The sequence below is a fragment of the Callospermophilus lateralis genome, chromosome 17, assembly GCF_048772815.1.
Source record: "Callospermophilus lateralis isolate mCalLat2 chromosome 17, mCalLat2.hap1, whole genome shotgun sequence".
Classification (NCBI taxonomy): Eukaryota; Metazoa; Chordata; class Mammalia; order Rodentia; family Sciuridae; genus Callospermophilus; species Callospermophilus lateralis.
Window position 1 is genome coordinate 7,903,954 of NC_135321.1, and position 22,789 is coordinate 7,926,742.

General features: G+C 37.5%; 1 pseudogene; it reads right to left on the reverse strand.

Moving 5' to 3' along the window:
- Window positions 1-8,755: 8,755 nt before the first annotated feature.
- LOC143382977 (bifunctional phosphoribosylaminoimidazole carboxylase/phosphoribosylaminoimidazole succinocarboxamide synthetase pseudogene) lies at window positions 8,756-22,023 on the reverse strand (annotated as a pseudogene).
- Between the last annotated feature and the right edge of the window lie 766 nt (window positions 22,024-22,789).

Sequence of the window (22,789 nt, forward strand, 5' to 3'; positions counted from 1 at the left end):
TGTGGGTATTTGTGTGGATGTAAGTTTTCAGCTTATATGAGCTCATTCTCCAAGAATCTGTAAATGTGTCCTCCAAATGGCTGTACCATTTTTCCTCCTCACCAGCAAAAACTGAGTGTTCCTGCGTCCCTGTCCTTACCAACATTTGGTGTGGTCAGTGTTATGGATTTTGGCCATTCTCATAAGTATGTAGTTATATCTCATTGTTTTATTCTGCATCTCCCTAATGGCATGATGTTGGGCATCTTTTCATATGTGTATTCACAATATGCACATTTTCTTTGGTGAGGTGTTTATTCATACATTTCTCCATTTTTTAATCAGGCGATTTATTTTAAAGCATTGAATTTTTGTTGTTGTTGTTCTAATTAGTTGTACATTGCAGTAGAATGCATTTGGATACATCATACATAAATGGAGTCTAACCTCTCGTTGTTCTGGTTATGTATGATGTAGAATCACACTAGTCATGTAATCACAGATGTGCATAGGGTAATAATGTCCGATTCGCTCTACTATCCTTCCTCACCCTGAACCCCTCCCCTCCCTTCACTCCCCTCTGCCTGTTGAGTTTTAAGAACTTCATTTTATGTTTTGGATAACAGTCCTTTATCAGATATGTCTTTTGAAAATACTCTCGTCTTATCTGTGTCTTATATTCTTATCCTCTTGACAGTGTTTTTCATGGTGCAGAAGTTTGTAAAATTTTAATAGAGTTGAGTTGCATTTAAAAAACATCCCCATCCCCAGGGTCTCCTAGACTTACTTTATGCTCTCTTCATGGATTTTATGATTTTGCAGTATAGGTTCAGATCTGAGATCCATTTTGAGAAATTTTCTTGAGAGGGGAGCAAGTTCTGCGTCTGAATTGTGGTCACGTTTGCAAGTGGATGTCCAGTTGACCCCACACTGTTGTTTGAGCATATTGCCTTTTCGTCATTGGATTTCCTTTGTTTCTTTGTCAAGGATCAGTTGACTTTGTGTGGGTCTGTTTCTGGGCTTTCTGTTCTGTTGATCTTCTTGTCCATTCTTTCACGAATACTACATGTTTTTGATGATCAGAGCTTTGGAGTAGGTCTTAAAGTCAGAATTAATTAATTAGTTATTTTTTTTTAAAAAGTCAAGTAACATCAGTCCTTTAGCACTCTCTCCTTCAGAGCTGGGCTCACGGGTGTGGGTCTTCTGCTTCTCAAAGAATATGTGAGAATCAGAGTGTTGATATAATCAGACTTGCTGGGATTTTAACTGGAATTTCATTGACTCTACCATTGGGTAGAGATGTCATCTTGAAAATATTGAGTCTTTATATCCACGCACATGGGCTACTCATGGACTTCTTCAGTTTTTTTTTTTTTTTTTATTTTCTTCATCAGAGTTTTGTAGTTTCTATCATGTAGATATGGTACGTGTTTTGTTAGTTTTTGCTTAAGAATTTAATTTTTGATTGTACTAATGTAAATTCTGTTGTGTTTTTATTTCCGTTTTCACTTGTTCGTTGCAGGTGTTCAGGGAAGGGATTGAATTTTGTTTACGAACCTTATATCCTGTGATTGTCACAGTTTCTTGTTGCTTGTTTCAGACTTTCCCCATAAACAATCATGTCATCTACAAGCAAATAATTTTCTTCAATCCTGAGCATACACTTTTTGTTTCATTAGAGTAGTTCTGACTTCCAGAACAATTTTGAAAAATAATAGTAGTGAGAGGGGACATTCTTGCCTTTCTCCTGATGTTTGTGAGAATCTTAGAGTTTCTCAACATTAATTAATAGATTTTTTTGGAGATGTTCTTTATCAAGTTATCAACATAGATTATATTCATTGATTTTAAAATGTTGAACTGTACGTGAGTACCTCAAATACATCTTATTTGTTCATGCTGTGGAATATAGATTGAATTTTAGAAGTCTTTATGGTGTGAAATAATATAAGCATACATGCATTAAGTATCATATTTTTTAAAATAAAATTTGATGTATAAATAGCATTATTATACATATGTATGTAGACCACTGTATCTTTTTTTATTTTTTTATTTTTTTATTTTTATTTTTTTCATCTTTCATACATTTGATTCAAGTGAGTTATGCATTTCCATTTTTACCCCAAATACAAATTGCAGAATCACATCTAACACAGTTACAAAGAAGGGCTTGGGATTTGTTCTCAAGTTAATGGAGGGTTTTACCTAGGAATTCTGTTGTTTTCTTCTCATGTTTATTTTTTTCACAGTATATCTGCTACTGTTTAAAAAAGTCAGAATATAAAATCAAAATGAAAAATATAAGGAACAATTCTATTTCTGCACATTTTTGGTTTATATTTTGCAAATTCTTTCTATTACTATGGTACTTTAAAATGGACAAAAATGAAAAGCTAAATTCTCTCTTTGTGTTGGCGTGAGGAATGGGAATTTATGAATATATTTGATTTGTATTTTCAAAGGGTCCACCCCCATTGTAATACAGTATGTCCTAAAGTGAGCTCACGGAGGAGTGGGGTGAAGGGTTAGGGCTGCCTTGGTGTGCCTTGTGATCAGAGTGACTGTCCCTGGTAGACTGAGAACCCAGCAGGAGCTGAGATGGTAACTGTAAAATCATACCTTTCTGGCTCCCTTTCACCTCCCTTACCCAGGCCTCTTCCCCCATAAATCCTGTCTTTGTCAATCTGGAAAGAGAAGTCAAAAAGAAAAGCAGAGGACGAACAATTTCAGTAACCTTGGGGACGTAGGACTGAGACAAGCTGTCTGAAGACACTAGATAAATTCCTCTCCCCGTAGCAAATTCACTTGGGAATATCATTTCACAAGATCTTTCTACAGCTGTGATTTTTATTGAAGACTAGGAGTCACCAAGCACATTTAAAACCCTGTGACTTGAGGTTGGTGTGAGGTAGAGTGGTGTGTGGGAGAAAGTGAGCTCCTCACACAGGGAGGAGAGGCTTAAGAACAAAGGCTTGTTATGTGGCTGTACAAATGGCAGTTTTGAAAAGACACTGGCATGGTGGAATTGTTTTGGGGCCATTAGGGAAGAAAATGCTCGTGAGGAGACATATGATACCAGGGAGTATTTAAAAGGGAAATTTCAAAAGGAGAGAGAGCAAAGAGAGAGAACCTAACATTTATTTATAGTTGCTGAGGTGGGATAATCGCTATGTAGTAACACATTTAAAACTCATTCCTTATGATGCAAATGCTATGATTGTTAAACTAAAACATGGCCTAAATTTGCCTGTGGAGTTTCAAACACCATCTAAGTGTTTTTAAACTTAAAATGTTAAAAATTTTTGCAAAATTTTTTTTTGTTTTTACATTTCAGTTTAGAACTTATTTTACTATTATAATTTTTGGTGTAAAAGATTGAGACATCACGAAAATTTTTATATGCAAAAGTGAATTAAAGAAATGTTTCAAAATTAATCATGCTCACTACAAAAATGTTAGTCCTTTCTTATGTTGCTTCATATCTTTTATTTCAAAGGTGACTTTTTATATTATTTCTGCCCAAAACAATAATATTGTTCATACGAATCCTAATTCAATAATGTAATAAATTACACTATTGTGTATGTTTCTATCTTTCTTTCTTTCTGTCGATCTGAGAGCAGTCAGAGAGAGGAGGCTGGTTGTGTGTGTGTGTGTGTGTGTGTGTGTGTGTGTGTGTGTGTTTAAAGTATACATTTCAGGTGAAATTATTAAAACATTACCAAAATAATAATTGTTTTCACTAAATTGTATTGGTACTTTTATTGCTTATCTACTCACTATACATGTGTGTGTCTAGTCTGAGATTTTTATCTTGATTGACTTGTCTGTTAGTTTTATCTTGATTGACTTGTCTGTTAGTTTATTCTGATTATTATTATTATTATTATTATTATTATTATTTTGGTACCGGGGATTGCTGAGGAGCACTCAACCACTGAGCCACATCCCCAGCCCTATTTTTTGCATTTTTTATTTAGAGACAGGGTCACACAAAGTTGCTTAGCACCTCCCTTTTGCTGAGGCTGGCTTTGAACTCGCCCTTCTCCTGTCTCAGCTTCCCTAGTAGCTGGGATTACAGATTATTTAGCCACAGTACCCAGCTAAAAATCTTCTTAATTACTATAACTTATAGCATGCCTTGATGTCTGGTAATGTATATTCTTCAACACTCTTTATACCTTTTAATACCTAGACAATGTAGATAATCATTTTAATTCCTATTGTGAAACTAGCATGTATTATCCAAGTCCATATTAGATGTTATGGAAATTAAGACAGCATTCAATACTACCTCTGAAGGGTTTTTAAACCTGCATTATTTGGGAAAAAAGAAAATCATAACTGAAACTTGTATTTCATATGAATTTCTGTCAACATGCAAATGATTGATTAATTATCTGTTCTTGCAGAGAGGGAGCTATGTAGCTTGTTCTTATAATTTTGTGTAACACAGGATGCTAAGAATCTTAACATAGTGATATTATGTAAGTTTTCTGTTATTTATCTGGAATAACTTGCTAAGATTTTCTTCCCTGGTTTCTTATAGTAGTAGCAGTTATATATGACATAAGAATATGATACAAAAATACAAGCTATATTTCTGATGTGATTTTGATGGAAATCTAGACTTTTATTAATCATGAAAGAATCTCTTACAGACACACAAATTAATGTTTCTACTGGTATTTTCTCTAGATGAATTCCTTCTGAATTTATAAATACAATAAAATTCTATTTTTCTTTTCAGTCTCTGGACACAAAGGTAAATATTCAAAAAATTCAGGGCTTTGTGTGTTATAAATGTATTACTCATGTTTGCACTGCATTGATTTTTTTTGCTTTATCAGATTTCAAACTTATTCTCAATCAAATATGAAACAAATGTTTGTCAAATAATTTCTTCTGTGTTTCAGCTCAGAGGTTACAGCTTATTACATTACAAATTTTATAAGGTTAACATAATTGATCATAAAAACTGATATTGAATTTTCATCTCATTCCATATCATTAATAAAACCATGATTTTCGAATGAATTTCTGTTTAAATAATTTTAGCTGTTGCTGAAAACTCAGTTCCAGAGGCATGACACAGGTTGTTACAGTTTTTATATTAACTTGCAAGCAGCTCTGGAGAGGGGAGACAAACGGTTTCTGAATCTAGTACCTTCCTTCTTCAGCCTCAGGGATATCCCTGGGTCACTTCATTTCAGAAGCAGCTGGCAGAGAAGAAATTCAAATCCCTTCTCAGGATTAAGGTCAGAGAGATGATTTGATGAGGGAAATGAGGACAAGGCATGATTGCTGGAATATGCGTTGATGAGTGGACTTCTGCACGCATCAGCCAGGGACATGGTCAGGACACCTATATCTGATAGGAACCGTGACCCCCAAAGGTGACTGCACAAGCTCGATTCTAGTATCCTACCCTCCAAAGACATCATGCTTCTCTTCCCATCACCAAAAGAGCTACCATTACCACAGACGTTCATGGCCACTAGTACAGGTACCACTAATGTGGAGATAAGCTGTTGGGGCCAGACATCACGTTAATTTTCTCTAAAGTTGTCTTTATCAAGTGTCATTTCAGTGATCAATTACCAATTATCCATTCACCTCTCCCTTTTGCTGAGGGTAAAAGCTGGGTTTCAGAGTCAATAAGCAGAGCCAGATAGCACTCAGCATCTCTGCCAAGCCAGCGGATGATTCGTTTCTACACCACAGGTTCAGGACCTCCTGTAAGCCCCCTTGACTTTGAGTGCAAATTAGGCTCTGCAGGACATCTATTAATCAGGTGATAAATGAGCATCAGGTTATTTACCCTCAACCAAGGACTTTTTAAAGAATATATTCTAGAAATCCTCAATGTGATACTGCCAAGATGCATGGATGTCTACTTTTCAGGGTCAGGCTCCTCAATTACTAATGCAACCTGAAGCTCCTGGTATCTTAAGAGCAGAGTTCTTCACCCAGGTGATTGGCTTGCACTGCGAAACCTTGGAACAAGCAAGGGAAGTAGGCTTCATCCACTTGTCCTCCAGAGATGAGAGTGGGCAGGTCTAGTTCCAGGAGCAGGTGCTCACTGTAGCAGCCTTTGGAGCAGCTAACCTGGAAGCATCAGCCCCCAGGGCTCGGCGTGGTCCTGTGGTGACCAGGAGCCTGTTTGGGGTGGTTATGTCATGCCCTGTTGGTCTGAGAACACAGAGTATAAAAAGAGATAAAGCACAGCCTAGTGTGCTCTGTTCTTCAATTGTCATATCTGACTCACAACAAGGGTTTTATTACTTAAAATTATGTTTTTTCCTAAACGAGCTTTGGAGCTGAGTTTCATTACTCTGCAGTAATCTCTGATACATATGAAAACTCATGCACACAAAAGCTCTCTGAAGCAAGGCAAATATTTTATTTTACATCTCTTCAAACTAATGAGGTTTTCGTGTGACCAACGATGTACCTTCCTGTCAACATTACTACCACATTTTGAATCAAGGTATTTACAAAAATTTCAGCTTCCCCCCTCACACTTTGATTGATTCCTGAACAAAGAATGCTCTTTTTGATGAACTCATCAATAATATTTTAAGTGAATGGAAACTCCAAATGCTTAGATACTGATGTGAATTTCATTTCATTATAATGATTAATTATTTTATTGCTATTTTGGAAGTGCCTTTGCTGGACATGTTTATCATATTTTGTGCAAAATGCAAGCATTTGTGTCATAATGATTTCTCACTTATAGAGATCAGAATCTATCAATTCATATCTACAAAGAAATTACCAAATGTTCTCCAAAGAGGTATGCATAAAGAACTTTAATATTTTAAACACCACTGCACATATTTTAATGAGGAAAATGAAATTTTTATTTATTGAAAATAGTGTTCTACTGCTATTTATAATTGAAAAAATTAATGATTCTTTAAGAAATCTTTAATCACTTTTCTAGTAATTAAATTCTTTTGCTTGTATTTATTGAGAAGGTAAAATAAGAGTTGCCATACACGTTCCTCATGGTTTTGAATAACTATGTTTTCAATGGGGAAAAAAAATAATGGTTTTCAGTGAGTAGAGAAATAAAATTTAGTCTGATTGATTTAGAGGAAAGATATGCAAAAAACGCTTAAGCAATACAATAGGATTTGTATTGGAAATAAACTTGTGTAGTTTTATTCTTTATAAGATCAAAATACAAAGAAATAAGCTTAAATTCTAAGACGAAAACTGAAGGAAAGATTCTAATAATTGTGGCAGACCAATGTGGTAACGACAACAGGCTACACAGTAAAACAACCCACACAGCCCCCTTGCAATGGTCCTGCAATGCAGTGTCCTTGAATTTTCAGCTTTTGAATATTCCATACAATTGACCCATGTTCACCATGCTGTCAGACTTGGAGATAAGAAGAAAACAATACAGATAACAAATGTCAAATGATTTTATCATGCACATAACACATTTGTGATAACTGTACATGTTATCTATGAGGGTACTTGGGATCCTTAAATACAAACAAACAAGTAAATGGATGCTTTCTAGTAATTTATAGAGGCTGCAGAAGTCGTATTGACTGTTTGCTATGGCAGGCAAGAGTATAGCTGGTTTTAGGAGAGAGTGGGGCATATTGCACTGAAAAGATGATTGCTTAACACAGTTAGAATGGCATGTAGGGGTCAAAAAGAGTTGGAGGAAATCAGAAAGACAGGTAAAGACAGGAGACAGTATGCAGACAGAGCTTGTCACATTCTGGAAACCACACTGCGGTTGGTATGCCTGGAACAGTGTGGGGCTAAGTGCCTCAGCTCCAAGGGCCTCCTGTCAGGGTCAGCAGTTCAAATCTCACCACAACCCATGATCAGTCCCTAAGCAAGCATGCAGGTCAGAGGGTTTTGTAAGAACAGTGATGCAGGTTCATGGAGATTATAAGAAATATGTCTAGAGGCAGCCCTGTAATAATTCAGTGAAAAATTAAAGCTTTAATTAAATACAGTTGGTAATAGAGGAAAAGAAAACATTGTTTGGATTAGTTCTTATATTTTATGTACATAGACAAATACATATACATATAAAAACATGTGCCCTATAGAGTCATGGCAATAAAAGTTACAGTCTTTCCCCCTCAAAATTCACATATATCTGAAAAGTATAAGCAAAAAGGCAGACAGGGAGTCTACATTTTTAAAATGAAATCATATGCCATCATCATATGTAGCTACAGAATTAAGTTCACATGTACTTTGTATTATTTTAGTACTGATCTATATTCATTAGACTTTCTGAATGACAAACACGTGTGGATCTCTTGTTTTTGTTTTTCCTTAATGAGATTTACAGGTGGAAGAATCTTGCATACTCTTATGTAGTTTTCCAGCTTGATTTAGTCTTACCTGAATATGAAAGATGTATAACACTATAAGGTGAGGAACCTCGAGTACAATGACTGAGGTTAGATCACGCTGGGGCCACCTCCGGGCCTGGGAGGTGATCCTAGAGTGCCACTGAGCAATGTCCAAAAGTAGAAGCCGAGGTAGGTGTCAGAACCTGTTGTTCCTGGCAGGTCCCTGGTAGCCATGCATGAGGGACCATGAGGAGAAGTGACCGGTCCCTGAGCCAGCAGCAGTGAGAGGGAAGAAAAGAGGTATGCGGCTTGATGGTTCAGTGATCCATCTTGCTTGATTTTTTTTTTCCTGCAACTACACTAGAAATTTATAGATTTTTTTCCCCTGGAAAATGCAATGACATTCTTAGGTGTATATTTTCCGGAATGCTTGTTTACAGTTTGGCCCATACCAAATGGTTATTTAATCCAAATATCTAAGCGGAGCTGATCCTTCTGGAGAAAGTGTGTCTGAACAGCCTAGACTACTGGGCCATCAGGGAGAAGACCTCACATCCTGAGCACCCCAGCCTGGCGTGGGGGAGGACAGCCTATCGATCACTGGATATGCAGTGATCAGGCACCACATCCCTAACCACTGCTTCTGCCTGCCACGGCCACAAACCCAGTAGAATTGTCATCCCCTTTGCTTTCAGCTTTAATACCCAGAATTTCATCCGACTCCTTTTGGGCAGACATTACCTGAAGTTGACTCAGCATTCCAAGATTTCCACAAGGCTTTTTGATTTTTTTCATTGTGATAGGCATAAAAAAAATTGAACTCACCAATACTACAAGCGCCTGTGCTGACTTGGATATTAGAAGCAACTCTACTCTCTTCCACCCACTCAAAGTTTTCCTTTATCATCTGGAGCCCTTCAAGGGTCATTTCTGAGGTCACCAAGAGACTGTCTTTTGACCATCCTTCATCTCCTAATGGTGAATTTCCTGGAATGATTACCAATAAAATCAGAGACAGCAGTTTCTCTGGTAGTTACTATATCAGCACTGAATTTGGTTGACCAGTGTACAGTTCTGGGATAACCAGGAATTCTCCAGTAATTGAGAAATACCCCATGTTGCATGGCTATGATACCTATTTCAGTCTGGCCTATCATGAGTTCAGAAAAGCAAAATTATATGGCAATTAGCTCTTCCTTAGATCACTGTGGGTCATTGTTTCCATCATCCTTGAAAAACACATTCAATTTAGGGGACAAAACTTACATCCTTCCTTGATACCAAGATCTCCTTTGAGAAAACAACCAGTCACTATTTTGCAAACCCATCCAGCTGGAATCATTCCACACGGAGCACGGTGAGCTCTCTCCTCATGTTTTCTGTTGAGAACAGTTCTGACAACTGTGTCCCATGACAACTTAAGCACAACTGGTCATTTTATTTGGAATTGCAGCTTACCCTTCGGGTGGCTCTTTCTAGATGGGTGTCTTGCTATAGTCAGGGTCTTGAAATGCAAGAGGATTTTTCTTGGACTGTCTAACAATTCAAGGGCTTCTTTTGTTTTACCCTGATAAGGTGTTGAGTGTTTTAAAATAATGTTGAGTTTCTCGGATATCACTGTTACCTAGAGTGGGTTGGGAACAGTGACCATACCGGAAAGAAAGGCTGAAATTTCAAAATGGCAAGTTGGTTAGACCTCAATTTACTTTACACTTTTAAAATTCCATTTTATTTGATCAGAGGTGTGACTGACTGAGAAAAGGCAATTTAAGATTATACGTTTTTTCATGTTAGGTTTACAGTTGTGAAAAGTATATAAGGACACAGAAATAAAACCCATTTCATACACTTGGAGGTCACATAGGGCCAGGATGCTGGGTAAATAATTTGAAGGTGAACATTAAGTCTATACATTTTAGCATGAAATTCCCTTCATGCAATGGTACTGCTTGCAGAATTTCTATGTCATCTGAAGTTGGAGAAAAGGCCTGAAATCAAGTAACAGATGGAAACTGGCTAAAGTAATTAAGCATTGAGAATTCAATTCCTCTTTACAGCTGCACAGAATGTTAAATCATGCATTTGACCAATGAGATCAGGCAAAGAGAGAAATGTATTTCTGCTCACAATAATACATATATTTAATGTATTCAAAGTACTTCTGAACTCAGATATGAACCCTGGATATCACCATGGTAAGAGTAATTTTATTTTATACCATTTAAATCCTGTAAAATATGCCTGCAGCGAATTTTGAGTTCTAAAAGCAATTATAATATTATTATTTGTTCTCAGTGTCTTGTATTTTAGTTCAAATATAAAGAACACTTCTCTAGCTAAATCATATTTAGTCAGTTCAGCTGCCAAATAATAAGGGACATGAAAAGAAATAGATTTATTATTATTCAAACAGGTGGCACTGAATAAAATATTCTAGCCATAACATTGTTTGGGAAGTGAAGTTTTGTATGAATCTAAAATAGCTAAATTTGTAATGGTAAATTCTATAGCAATGACTAAGGAAGAACTTACATATTCAGGGTATCTAGTCTTACTTTTCTAATTAAAATGTTATATGATACACAAATTTAACAGATGTAGCCTTTGTATTGCATTATTACTCATAATTTAATTAAAATATTTTAAGTAGCATTATCTCCTTTTAATAACAATTTGATCAGTTGTAGCAACAAAATAAATATTTGATTATAATCTAAAGCATGGGAACACAGCTCCTTGAGGACACACTACTATAAATAAATGACTGAAAAAGAAAAAAAAAATCAACGTAGGGGCTTTATAAATCTCCCACTTAGAAGAATAGCAAATAATTTAGGTAGCTACCCTTTCTCTTAAGGAGGGGAATCCTAACTTCCCACTTAATGAAATTTGCACTGAGTGTAGTGACTTCCATCCAAAGAGAACATCATGTGGGGAAGAGTAACTTTTCATTGGAGAAGCCTGACAGATACTACCTAAGTCACATGATCAGAGCTAACATCAATGGTGATACAGAGAGTAGGTACTCTTGATGTGACTCTAGGAAAGTGGTACTTTACCTTATGGTTTTCCTCCAAAAACAGAAAATCTAATAATGAGCAAAATTTCAGACAAATTCCAATGAAAGAGCATCCTACAAAACAAACATCTGTCCAGTACTTCTTGACACTATTAAAATCATCAAAAACCAGAAGCATCTGAGAAACCATCACAGTCAAGAGGAACCGAAGGAGATGTAATGACTGGAAGTAATGTGGTATACCCTGGGTGAGACACTGGAAAAGGAAAAACTGGCAAAACTAAGGAAATCTGAGTCAAGTGTGGACTTCAGGTAGTGATGGTATGTTGATACTGTTGGATTAAATGTAGCACAAGTACCACACTGATGAGAGGAATTAATAATAGCAAAACTGGGGGCGAGATATATACACTATCTACTCAATTTTTATATAGATCTAAAATTATTCAAAATAAAGAGCATTGAAAATAAAATTTAAAAATAAACATTACATACATATTGAATTTAAAGAATCACTTGAACATATGACCGGGTATAATGAGAAAAATATCTAGAGAACAATGATATTAATTAACTAACTCAAACTTTCAGTGTCATATGTATTTCTTTTTTAATTAATAACAAACTTGAACTTATTAATTTTTCAAGGATTAAAATGCTAATGCAAACATGCATAAATTACAAAATGAAGAGCTAAATTTTATTTGCTGACAAGTTGCTAAAACACCCCTTCAATTCGCAAATTTGTATGTTAGGCGCTTTTTGGTCAATTTAAACCTAAGTTTGTCACAAGAAAAGGAATTCATCTTTGATCTAATTTCTGTCTTTCTCATTGGTATGTCAAGAACGTTTCCAGCTCAGCACAGCCTTCAGAGTTGATGGGGTGTGTGTAGATCTACTTTCAGGGAAGGACTGTCAGTTATAATACCTGCTGTCTCATCACATGAATGCCTTAATATTCTGGTTGATCTCTCCCTCTTCTGAACTCCCATAGTAACCTGCTCATGATTGTATTTCAGGTCTGATCATTGAAACATTTTTCCTGATGACTTCTAGCCTCTCTACTTCCTTCTTTGCAAAGGCGGTCAACAGAATAACGGTCCCCCCAAATGCTCAGGCTCTTGTCCTCAGAAGCTGGGGACATGTTGGTGATAAGGGAATCAAGGGTGTTGATAGAATTAGGTTGCTAACTTCAGTTTTGAAATAGGAATGTTACACTGTATTATTCAAATGACCCAAAACAATCTCTAAGGGCCTTAAGAGTGGAAGAGGGAGGTGGAAGAGGAGAGTTCACAGCTGACTCAGGCAGCAGGGGCTGTACAGTGCTGCTGGCTGGGAAAGTGAAGGGTGGGTCACAGCCCAGGATGATGGCAATACCCTAGAAGATGGAAAAGGCAGTGGGGTTGTCTTCTCTGGACCTCCAGAACCATCTGCTGGTACCTTGATTTTTGCCCACTGAGACCCATTTTGGACTTGGTAATTACAGAAATGGTACATAATAAATTCATGTATTTGCAAGTCATCTTCAATGTTTTAATAATTTGCTATGGCCACCATGGAAAATGAACACAGTGCCCAGACCTATCCCCTGCTATGCACATGTTTCCAGTAGCATTCCTTCAGGCCATCATGCCTTTATTTGTGCAGGTGTATTTTCCCAAGGATCATGAATCTTGGGCCAAGAGCAATGTATTACTTATGACTATAACTTAACAATGGCATATTTTGACCAGGTTTTTAAAATTCTAATTTATTATATATGACAGCAGAATGCATTGTAATTCATATTACACACATAGAGCACAATTTTTCATATCTCTGGTTGTATACAAATTATATTCATACCCTTCGTGTCTTCATACATGCACTTAGGGTAATGATATCCATCTCATTCCACCATCTTTTGAACCCCCATGGCCCCTCCCTTACCCCTCTTCCCTATCTAGAGTTCGTTTAATCCTCCCATGCTCCCCCTCCCAACCCCATTATGAATCAGCCTCCTTATGTCAGAGAAAACATTTTTTGGGATTGGCTAACTTCACTTAGCATCATATTCTCATCATATTCTCCAACTTCATCCATTTACCTGCAAATGCCATGACTTTATTCTCTTTTATTGCTGAGTAATATTCCATTGTGTATATATACCACATTTTCTTTATACATTCATCCACTAAAGAGCATCTAGGTTGAATAATTCCTAAATAGATGAATGATGTTCTCACAGAATGTGAAATACTGATCCTAGTCTTTAAGGCAGAGGATAATTAAGCCTTGGAGGAAAACTCAGCTTTTCTGTTTCACTAGTTTTCTCATTTATAAATATAAGAATTGTGCTCTTGGTAGTTGTGGGTCTGAATGTTATAGTGAAATTAAATATTAAAACATGATGTAGATATAAAGTTTTATATTTCCATTTTGTATGGCAATTAGTAGTATGGCTGTCACCCTTTGCCCATCAAATACCTGCCCCCAGCAGAGACCAGTCTCATTCACCAATTTACATCTCTTTTGATATAAATGTTTATTTATTTGTTGTTCAAAAATAGTTACATTTTAATATCAGTTTAATTAAATATAGTAACAATGTGTTTATGCAAAGAAGATAGAATGCATGAAGGGGAACCAAAGTTTCACTGACTTCATAAGTATTACTTTTTCATTCTCATTTCTGGTCTTACACTTGGGAATGTTGTTTGTCCTTTATCTTTAGTGTTCTCAACATTATTCATGGCACTTTCTAGAAAATGACTATAGGTTGGATGATGCTGATGATGATGATGGAATTATGGTTTGTCCAGCCTCGGCACTGAATATGTTAGTACTTCTGTTATCTGTATCTCAAGTAGCCGTTGATAGGCTCTGTGACCTAAAGGCCCACATCTATGGGATGCATTAGCCACTCTGCAACCAGGGAATGGCAACAGAAGGCAAATGTCCAGAGCCTGCCCAACATATTCAAGATGGGGACCTTCTTAGAGTACCTGGGGATCTCTCTGAGTTCCTCCCTCCTTTACCATGAAAACGCCATCTTCTGTCAGATTGTTCAAAATCCTCATGTTTTAACTGGTATCTTCCTTTGCTGAATATGAATTAAAAAAAAAAAACTGCAATAGCTCTCCTTTGAACTGAATAGAGGTAATTTGATTTTAAGGTTTCAATTAACTCTGAGATGAGAGGATCTGGCCACATTGGAGAGCATTTCAGCCATCACTGATCAAGTCAGGAAGGGGATCCAATTCACTCAGATCTCATCACCCAGGAAGCGGCACATTCTTCACCCCTCTGAGCCCGGCTCTGCTGTTCCTGTTGCTCAGCACATCAGTTTTAGGACATGAAACGTCCTTGACCCTGGGCTAATAAGCAAAGTTCCAAGGTACCTTATTTTTGCCAAAATGAAGTTCATAATGAGATTCTTTCTTACATTATTTCAATTTCAGTGTTATTGTAAGATTTAATCAGTGTATTTGTAAAGCATGTTGAGATCATTTAAGAATGCAAGTCAACCAAGAAAAGATGTTTTCTGTCACTTTGCCTCTTCTATTTTGTACAAAGTAGAAAAATATACTTTTGGTATTTAAAGGGGAGAAGCATAAAAGGGGCTGCTAAATGCTTTATGATAGAATAATGCAAATATAAAAAATTCATAAAAAGCAAGCACTCTTACCATGCAAATAATAAGGACTCTACTTGATGAACGGCCCTTGTTCAGAATTAATGTTCACATTTTCACAAAGTTGTGTCTGTCATTTAGATTGAGGTGATTTCACTTTAGATTTGCCAGTTCACTTAACCTCATGATTCTCTTCTATAATGTTTTGTCATTTTTCAAATTTTCAATTTCTATACTGCTCTTTGGCAGCAATGATTCACTGCCTGGGAAAAGTGCTGGAGTGTGTGATATTATATCATAAGCAAAATCCCCACATTAGTTTTAATATTTTCCTTCATCCTTTTCTATTGTCTAGAAACTTTAATGAAAACTAATTTTTAGTCATTTCTACATTTTATTGTTAAATTGGAAACTATTCCTATTTCCTATAGATTATATCTCCTCATATGTGGGAAAATGATCTACAAACTACTTGAAATAAAATTTCAGAAAATGATTCCAAACTTGTCATTTATGGTCTTGAAATGTCAAGAGAGAAGAAGGAGAGAACTGTTGGTAAGCTAGTTATCTCCAAGTGTGTCATACTTTTAGTCACAGGTGTGAGTCCCAGCAGACCGACCATCATTATCAGAGGACACATAGACAAAGAGGAAATCTTATCATTCTACCATATTTTGTTACTGAATTTTGGTAACAGGACCATTTTTTTCCCATTTAGTCACTTCTATAAGCTTCACTAAACATTGAGTAGTCTCTTTCTTTTAATTCTTTGGTTTCAGTATATTCAAGTGCTCAACAAACATCTAGACAGAAGCAACTGAACAGAAAACTCAACTTCTCACAATATGTCTTAGATAAATCTAAAGACCTTTTTAAAATGGAGGTACTTCATTCTTCAGTGTTAGAGGAAAACCCAGAGAAGGAGGTTCTACATTGCAAAGGGGCATACAGAACTTTCTGTAAGACTCCCCAAGATGGTTTCTGCAATTATTGTCAGCCTGCCAAGAAGATAGAAAGCTAAGACAGGAGGTGAAGATCAGGAAAAGTTTCCTCTCTCAACTCTAAGTTCAGAAGAAGGGCTTTGCTTAGAAAACATATGTATTTGATATTTGTTTCCTAGAGTTTCAATGACTTAAAGAACCAAAGTTCAGCTCATACCTGAGAAGTAAGTGCACATGAAGTTGGTTGCCTAACTTGTGATCACAGGAGAAAGAGAGAGATGTGTGGCACGTTCTGACTGTGTCAGCTCAAAATTGCAGGCGGGCTTCCCGGTGGGCTATGAGTGAGAGGAGACCAGCACAGAGCTGCCACAGACCCTGTCCAGGAATGCAGGTGGGACAGGATGGGAGGTTCCATAAGTATGAGAGGGAGAAACAGAGGGAAGAAAGAGAGATGGGAGAAGGAGAGAGGAGAGAATATATAATATATAATATATAAATATATTTTAATATATATATATATATATATATATATATATATATATATATATATATATATTTAAACCCCTAGAAGAAGCTGAGGCAGCTGCTGAGACTGTAGCACCAGAAACTCAGGTCCTCCACAGTGGAGGGGTCATAGAGGGTGCGCTGCTCCCCCACCCTCAGACCCACACAGCAAATAGGCTCCCCCGAGACGTGGCAGCTGTGGAGAGCTGCCAAGCGCAAGACCAGGAAAACTGGAGTGCTGCTCTCATTCCCACCAGCCTGAGGGCTGGAGAGCTGAGAAACCCTTTCTGACCAGGCAGAGTAGAAACCTGAGGGGAGGGAAGTGGAGGAGAAGAGTGTCCTTTCAGGGCTATCTCATAGCAGGGTAGAGCAGGGGTATGACAAGCTTCCAGTGGAGCTTGAAAATTTATGTGTAACTTGGATCAGAAAACTTATCCTCCAAGAGGCTTTTGTATATAGAAGCACTGTATTTGTAGGGTTCAGTGCTATCAGTGGTTTCAGCCACTCAGTGGGGGTCTTAGAACATACCCCATGGATAGAGAAGGATCATTTATTTGTCTGTCTATCTATCTATCTATCTATCTATCTATCTATCTATCATATTTCATATATCCATCCATCCATTAGCTCTCCACCTGCCTATGTCCATCATTATTGTCATCTTCATCAGATTTACATATCTTCATCATCATTATCACATCTAACTCCACCTACTATTTACCATCTGTCAGTCACTGAACGCACACTGACGCCCTATTTCAGAGCAACATGACTAGGATTGTTTCCAGTCTTTCCTCTTTGCTTACCTGTATCTTTCTCTCACAGAGTAATACTTATTTTCAATTCTCTAATACACATAATATAGATTCATGAACCAATTTCAGAATTTATGTATAGGTTTTGTTGTCTTTAGCCCTACAGTAGCAAATCAAAAGAGTGTTTTCAAAAAAATTTTATAGGTTAGTTCTTTCTTTCCCCACCACATTCATCCTTCATATTTTATAAAACTGGAATAGAATTAGGTTAACTTGTTAATGTTGTCCTTTTTTGGTCTCTTTCCAAAGGGGAAAATATAAATATATAAATATATATATATTTAAACCCCTAGGCTCTCATTGCCTCACAGACAATGTCTGTTGACAGAGAAAAAACATCACAATTTAGGGCTTTGATTGAACTTGACCATCCACACATGCTTGATCTGGGCATTGTGAATGACCAAGATGATGTGTGTAGCTGTCTGGCTAACCTGCCATAGAGACACTGGGTAACCATAACATTTGAAGGTTCATGTTGAAAATAAGGTGACTGACAATGATTTCCAGTTATCCGAAGGTAACTAAGAGAAGATCCATAGATGAAGGGATCAATATTTTACTTTAGCTATGATTGTCTCTTGTGTAGTAAACAATTTTGGTACTGCTTTCTTAGTTTTTAGATGATGTTGCCTTCTGCCATTTCGCCCTTGTGGTTCATCCTTGGGAAACATGCTCATGCATTCATACTGGAAGAAATGCTGTTGATGATAAGCACATAAAACTGGGAACTGAGAGTCTAGCCAAACCGCTGTGTACTGTTAGAGTCTGTAAACAAGTCAGGATGGTGCCTGGCATTTTGCCAGGGGGAGTGGTTTGTGAGGTGGCGCTAGTGAGCCATTAAGTGTGGAGATTCCTTATTGGTTGACTGCTGTATCTAGTTTATGTTAATTAGGATAAGCTGTGTGGAATGTATAAATACCTCTGTTGTCCTACAATAAACGGCTCCCACTCCTGCTGTATCAATGTACAAGTTGTTCGTACCCCCTGGTTATTTTGCTGCAGCCAGACTGCGGCAGTGGACAACTTAAGACATCATTTGGAACAACTTGTCAGAGAATTATCGAATGCATGATATTTGTCATGACATATGAGAGAGAAGGCCAGACTATCAGTGATGAAATAGTCCAGAAGAAAATGAGGAAGCAGTGCCCAGGTTATTTGGTACGGGCCAACCTCAGGAAAGACAGTCTGCACGGGGGTGAAGCTCCACCAGCCTGATGCAAGTCTTGAAGACTTTGCTGTCGCTATAAATAAGGCATAAATAAGGAAAACTCAAGTGATGGAACTGTACTTTGGTTTTCCAAAATGAATTGAACTGTGTTCTATATAAGAGAAATTAATTGCTATGTTGCGTTCCCAGAGACTAGGTATGGACATGTCATAGATAGGAAAATGGGCTTTTAGCCACAGAGAAGTCCAAAATGGCATGATGAGCTCTTTACTTTTGGAAGTGATAGGAAGAATTTCACTGGGATGGAGTAACTTTGGACTTTTTTTTTCTTCATTGTTTATATGAAAATGTTGTTGGGAAAGGTTTTACACAGATAATGGGGTTAGAGAGTGGTTTACCAAAGTGTTTTGGTTTCAACATGTGTTGGAGACATTCTTCAACACAAAATGGTCCATTGCAAGTAAGTTCAAGCTGACATTCATCCTCCATTAATTTTAATGTCCAGAAAATTATTAAGATAGATATCCAATTTATATTTATGTAAAGTTATATTTAAATTTAGGAAAATATAAGCTAAATATCAGATTATAATAATTTCAATTTTATCCAATATAATAAGTTGAAGAGATACAGATCAGACTCAAGTGCAGTGAACTATCTCCTGCAACTCACTGGAGAGTCGGTATCATGAGAATGGTGAATTTATTCATTTCTCTGCTCCTTCAAGGGCATCAGGGCCCTAGGAGGAACACACATACTAACAATCTTATTGTACATGAATACATCAGTTTTATATATTATTTTCAAAAAATTTTTTTTTTCTTATTTCCCACATGTTGCAAAGCATCTCTGCATCCCCCACCAAAAAAATCACTGACGCTGCTAGCAACCAGAAATTAAGATTTGAAGACAAATTATATGCTTTTTAAATCTAGAAAAAAAGGAACCACGTCTATATAAAAAGTAAACATTTACTCTTTTCCAGTGAGAGCGAGGTAGAAGGCTTTATTTAGTCCACAAAATGTTTGCGTCTGTCCCTGGGAAGGAATGGAGGCTCCTTTGGGCTAAGAGTGGCTGGAGCAGGCCACAGTCCACACGACAGCTACCCTGCCATCCCTACAGCTTCCCCATCTTGTGGAGTCAGTTTTGAGGTGGATATGATTCCATGGGCATGCAGTGTGGCCATCCCGATTTCTTCATCTATACATGTCCCCCAGGACTCACCTGTAGTTGATGGTACTATTATCATTTGTCTCTTCTTTGGGAACTTTTTGAGAGTGAGAATCAGGAACAGCATAATTTCAGGATACTATATGACACTTCTAAAATGTAATTAATACTGGGTTTTGTTTGGTTCTGTAATCTATTTATTTAAGAAAAATTGTCTTACATGGGGCAATGTGGATCAAAGTCTGACTTCTTCTCTTTGGTCTAAACTAAGACTATCTCTCCATGTAAGTGATGAATTCTACAATGCAAGCTGGGAGTGGCAAAAGCATCATATCGATTGGGAATTGTGTGATTTAGATAGAATATACATTATTATTTTATTTTAAAATGTTAAGTCCATAAGGCAGATTAGAAGACACTGAATGAGTAACAAAGTTTTTAGTGTTTAACTTACTACATTTGATTTTTAAATTCATCTTGATTCTAATTTGGTCTACTAAGCAAGATGAAACTAACTTGATTATGCTTTTCCAAAACGATAAGCAGTTTTATCTTGACAACTTTTGACCAATCTATCTCTTTCCCATAAGTTTCTCACTTCCTTTTGCATGTATTGTGCCATGTTTAATGTGAGAGAAAGACCTCTACCAATTGTTGTATGGAGGAACCTCCTACGATATTACACTTGCTGGACCTTCACAGGGAAACACTCAGAAAAGACATTCTGGACATAAACTCAAGCACAACGTTGATCATCCCTTCTTCCTGGAAGGTGTCAGTGTGCAGTCAAAAGTTGTACTGACTCCTGGGAAGATCCTAAAAGGTGACCGAGAGAGTTGACAAGAATGGAAAAATTCACAGGGCTTGCATACAGCAGGTGCTGCATTTGAGGCATGACACAGCTTCTGGGTCTCTTGGCTATTGATGAATTAATATAAAACCTGATCCTGGGGTATTTTTAAACAATCAGCTCATATAAAAAGACAGGCCAGTTTGGGTTTTTGAAGTAAGGCTGTGGTACTTAGGATGTACTTTGGAGGTAGAATTACCAAGGGCGTATGTTGATTGAAAGTTACAAAATTTCGGTGACATGGAATAAACTTCAGTGATCTATTGCACAGAATGGTGACTTTAATAAATTATAATGATTTGAATGTTTTAAAATTGTATATTTTAATATTAAAAAGAAAATAGAACACAAATGCTTTTACCACATATATAAGTGTATAAGGTAATGAATTTGAAAATTTGCCTGATTTAATCATTCTGCACTGCAAATATATAACAAAACCTTACACAGAACCCCATAAAGATATCTATTTTTTTATTGTCCAGAACTTGGACACATGGCAACCTCTGGTTACATACAAGAATGAAATGTGGGTGTCTTGTTCTCTAAACTGTGGAATAAATTAAGCAGAGAAAATGGGATTGAGGAAATGCTGGGGTTGCCAATGAATACATCAGCCACAGGAGGGTTCATGGCAGTGTCCTCGGGTTGATGCATGGGGCTTAAACCATTGCATTTAGAGGAAAGTGAGAGGCAATAGGTAAAATGAATGCTTTATTTAGATGTAATGGGAATGAATAAGTTGGAGACATCTATTAAATATCCATATTGCTTTAATCAGCTTTTTCACTGCTGCAACCCAAAGAATTGACAAGAAGAGTTAGAGGAGAAAAGGTTTATTTGGGGACTCCTAGTTTCAGAGGGCTCTCGTCTCTAAGTGGCTGGCTCCATTGCTCTTTGCACAAGGAGAGGGAGAACATCATGGCAAGAGGTGTTTCAGAGGAAATCAGCTCAGGACATGACAATGAGAAAACAGAGAGACTCTTCTGAACAGGACAGAATGTGTATCTCAAAACCATACCCCAGTGACTCATCTCCTCCAGCCACACCCTCCCTGCCTATAGTCATCGCTCTCAGGGACTGGGATTCACTGATTGGATTAAGCCTCTCACAACCCAATCCTTTAACCTCTAACCCTTCTTGCATTCTCACAGCTGAGCTCTTGGAAGACACCTCACATCTAAACCATAACATTCTGGTTCCCCAAAGCTCATGCCCATCTCACAATGCAAAATACATTTAGCTCATTTTCAAGAACAGCCCCTAGTTTCAACAGTTCCAGAAGTGTCTCAGTTTTCTCTGAGACTCAAGGCAAACTCTCAGCATGAGCTCCTGTAGAACGGAAAAGCAAATTACATACACTCCATATTCAAGGGCACAGAGTCAACATATTCAATCTAAAAAGAATGCACAGGGGGGTAGAAAGAAGGGTTGGGGTCAAAGGAAGCAAGACAGAAATTCAGTGGGGCCAACAAGTCTCGTCGCTCCACATCCATGCTCCACGTGGTCTCCAGAGGGCTTGTGTAGCTCCGCCCTAGGGCTTTGCTGGTTGTAGCCCAAGTGGCCTCTCTCCCGACAGTCTCTGCTTGATCCCTGCAGCTTTCCTTGGTAGACATGCCATGTTATTGGCTTCTCTGATTCTTGGGGTGTCTCCACAGCTGCTTCAGCTTCTGTCTCTCATCTCCACACGCTGCCCTCTCAGGGGCTGCCCAAGGGACTCCTGCCCTGCTGTACTTTGCCTGGCCTCCCTGGCCTTCCTTTGAATCCTCAATGGGACCTCCATGAGCCCCTAACTCCTGCCTGCTGCAATATTGCCGAACCAGCGCTGCATGGTTGATACTAAAGTCTGCCACCATCTTAAGCCATAGCCAAGCCTCCAGGGACCATGCAGCAGCCTCTGAGTATCTGGGTGGCTGAGCATGGTGAAACAGCTTCTTAACAACCCCACCTCCATGGTCTCTTCTCAGAGGAATGTTTACTTTTATACCCTTGAGCCTGAGGTGAGTATGGTCTTGCCAATTCCTGAGATGCCCTAAAGCCATCTTTCCTATTCCTTAAATTGAAGTAATTACTGTTCCTTTAGTGGATGTCTTTAATATCCACTCCTTCTCAGCCCCCGATTTACACTTACTTTAAGTTTTCTGGCCAAACTTCAAGTTTTTCAAATCTTTATGCTGTGCTCTCTGCTCCTGATTATCACAATAAACATGACTTAAAACCTCCAGCAACATCCATGCCTGGATACTATGCTGCCTACAAATGTCTTCTGCCATATTAAGAAGTCCATTACTTTTAAATTCAGCCTCACAGAAAGTCCCAGGACATGGGCCAAATGTAGACTTTTTTTTTTTTTTTTTTTTTTTTCCAGAATGTAACATGAGC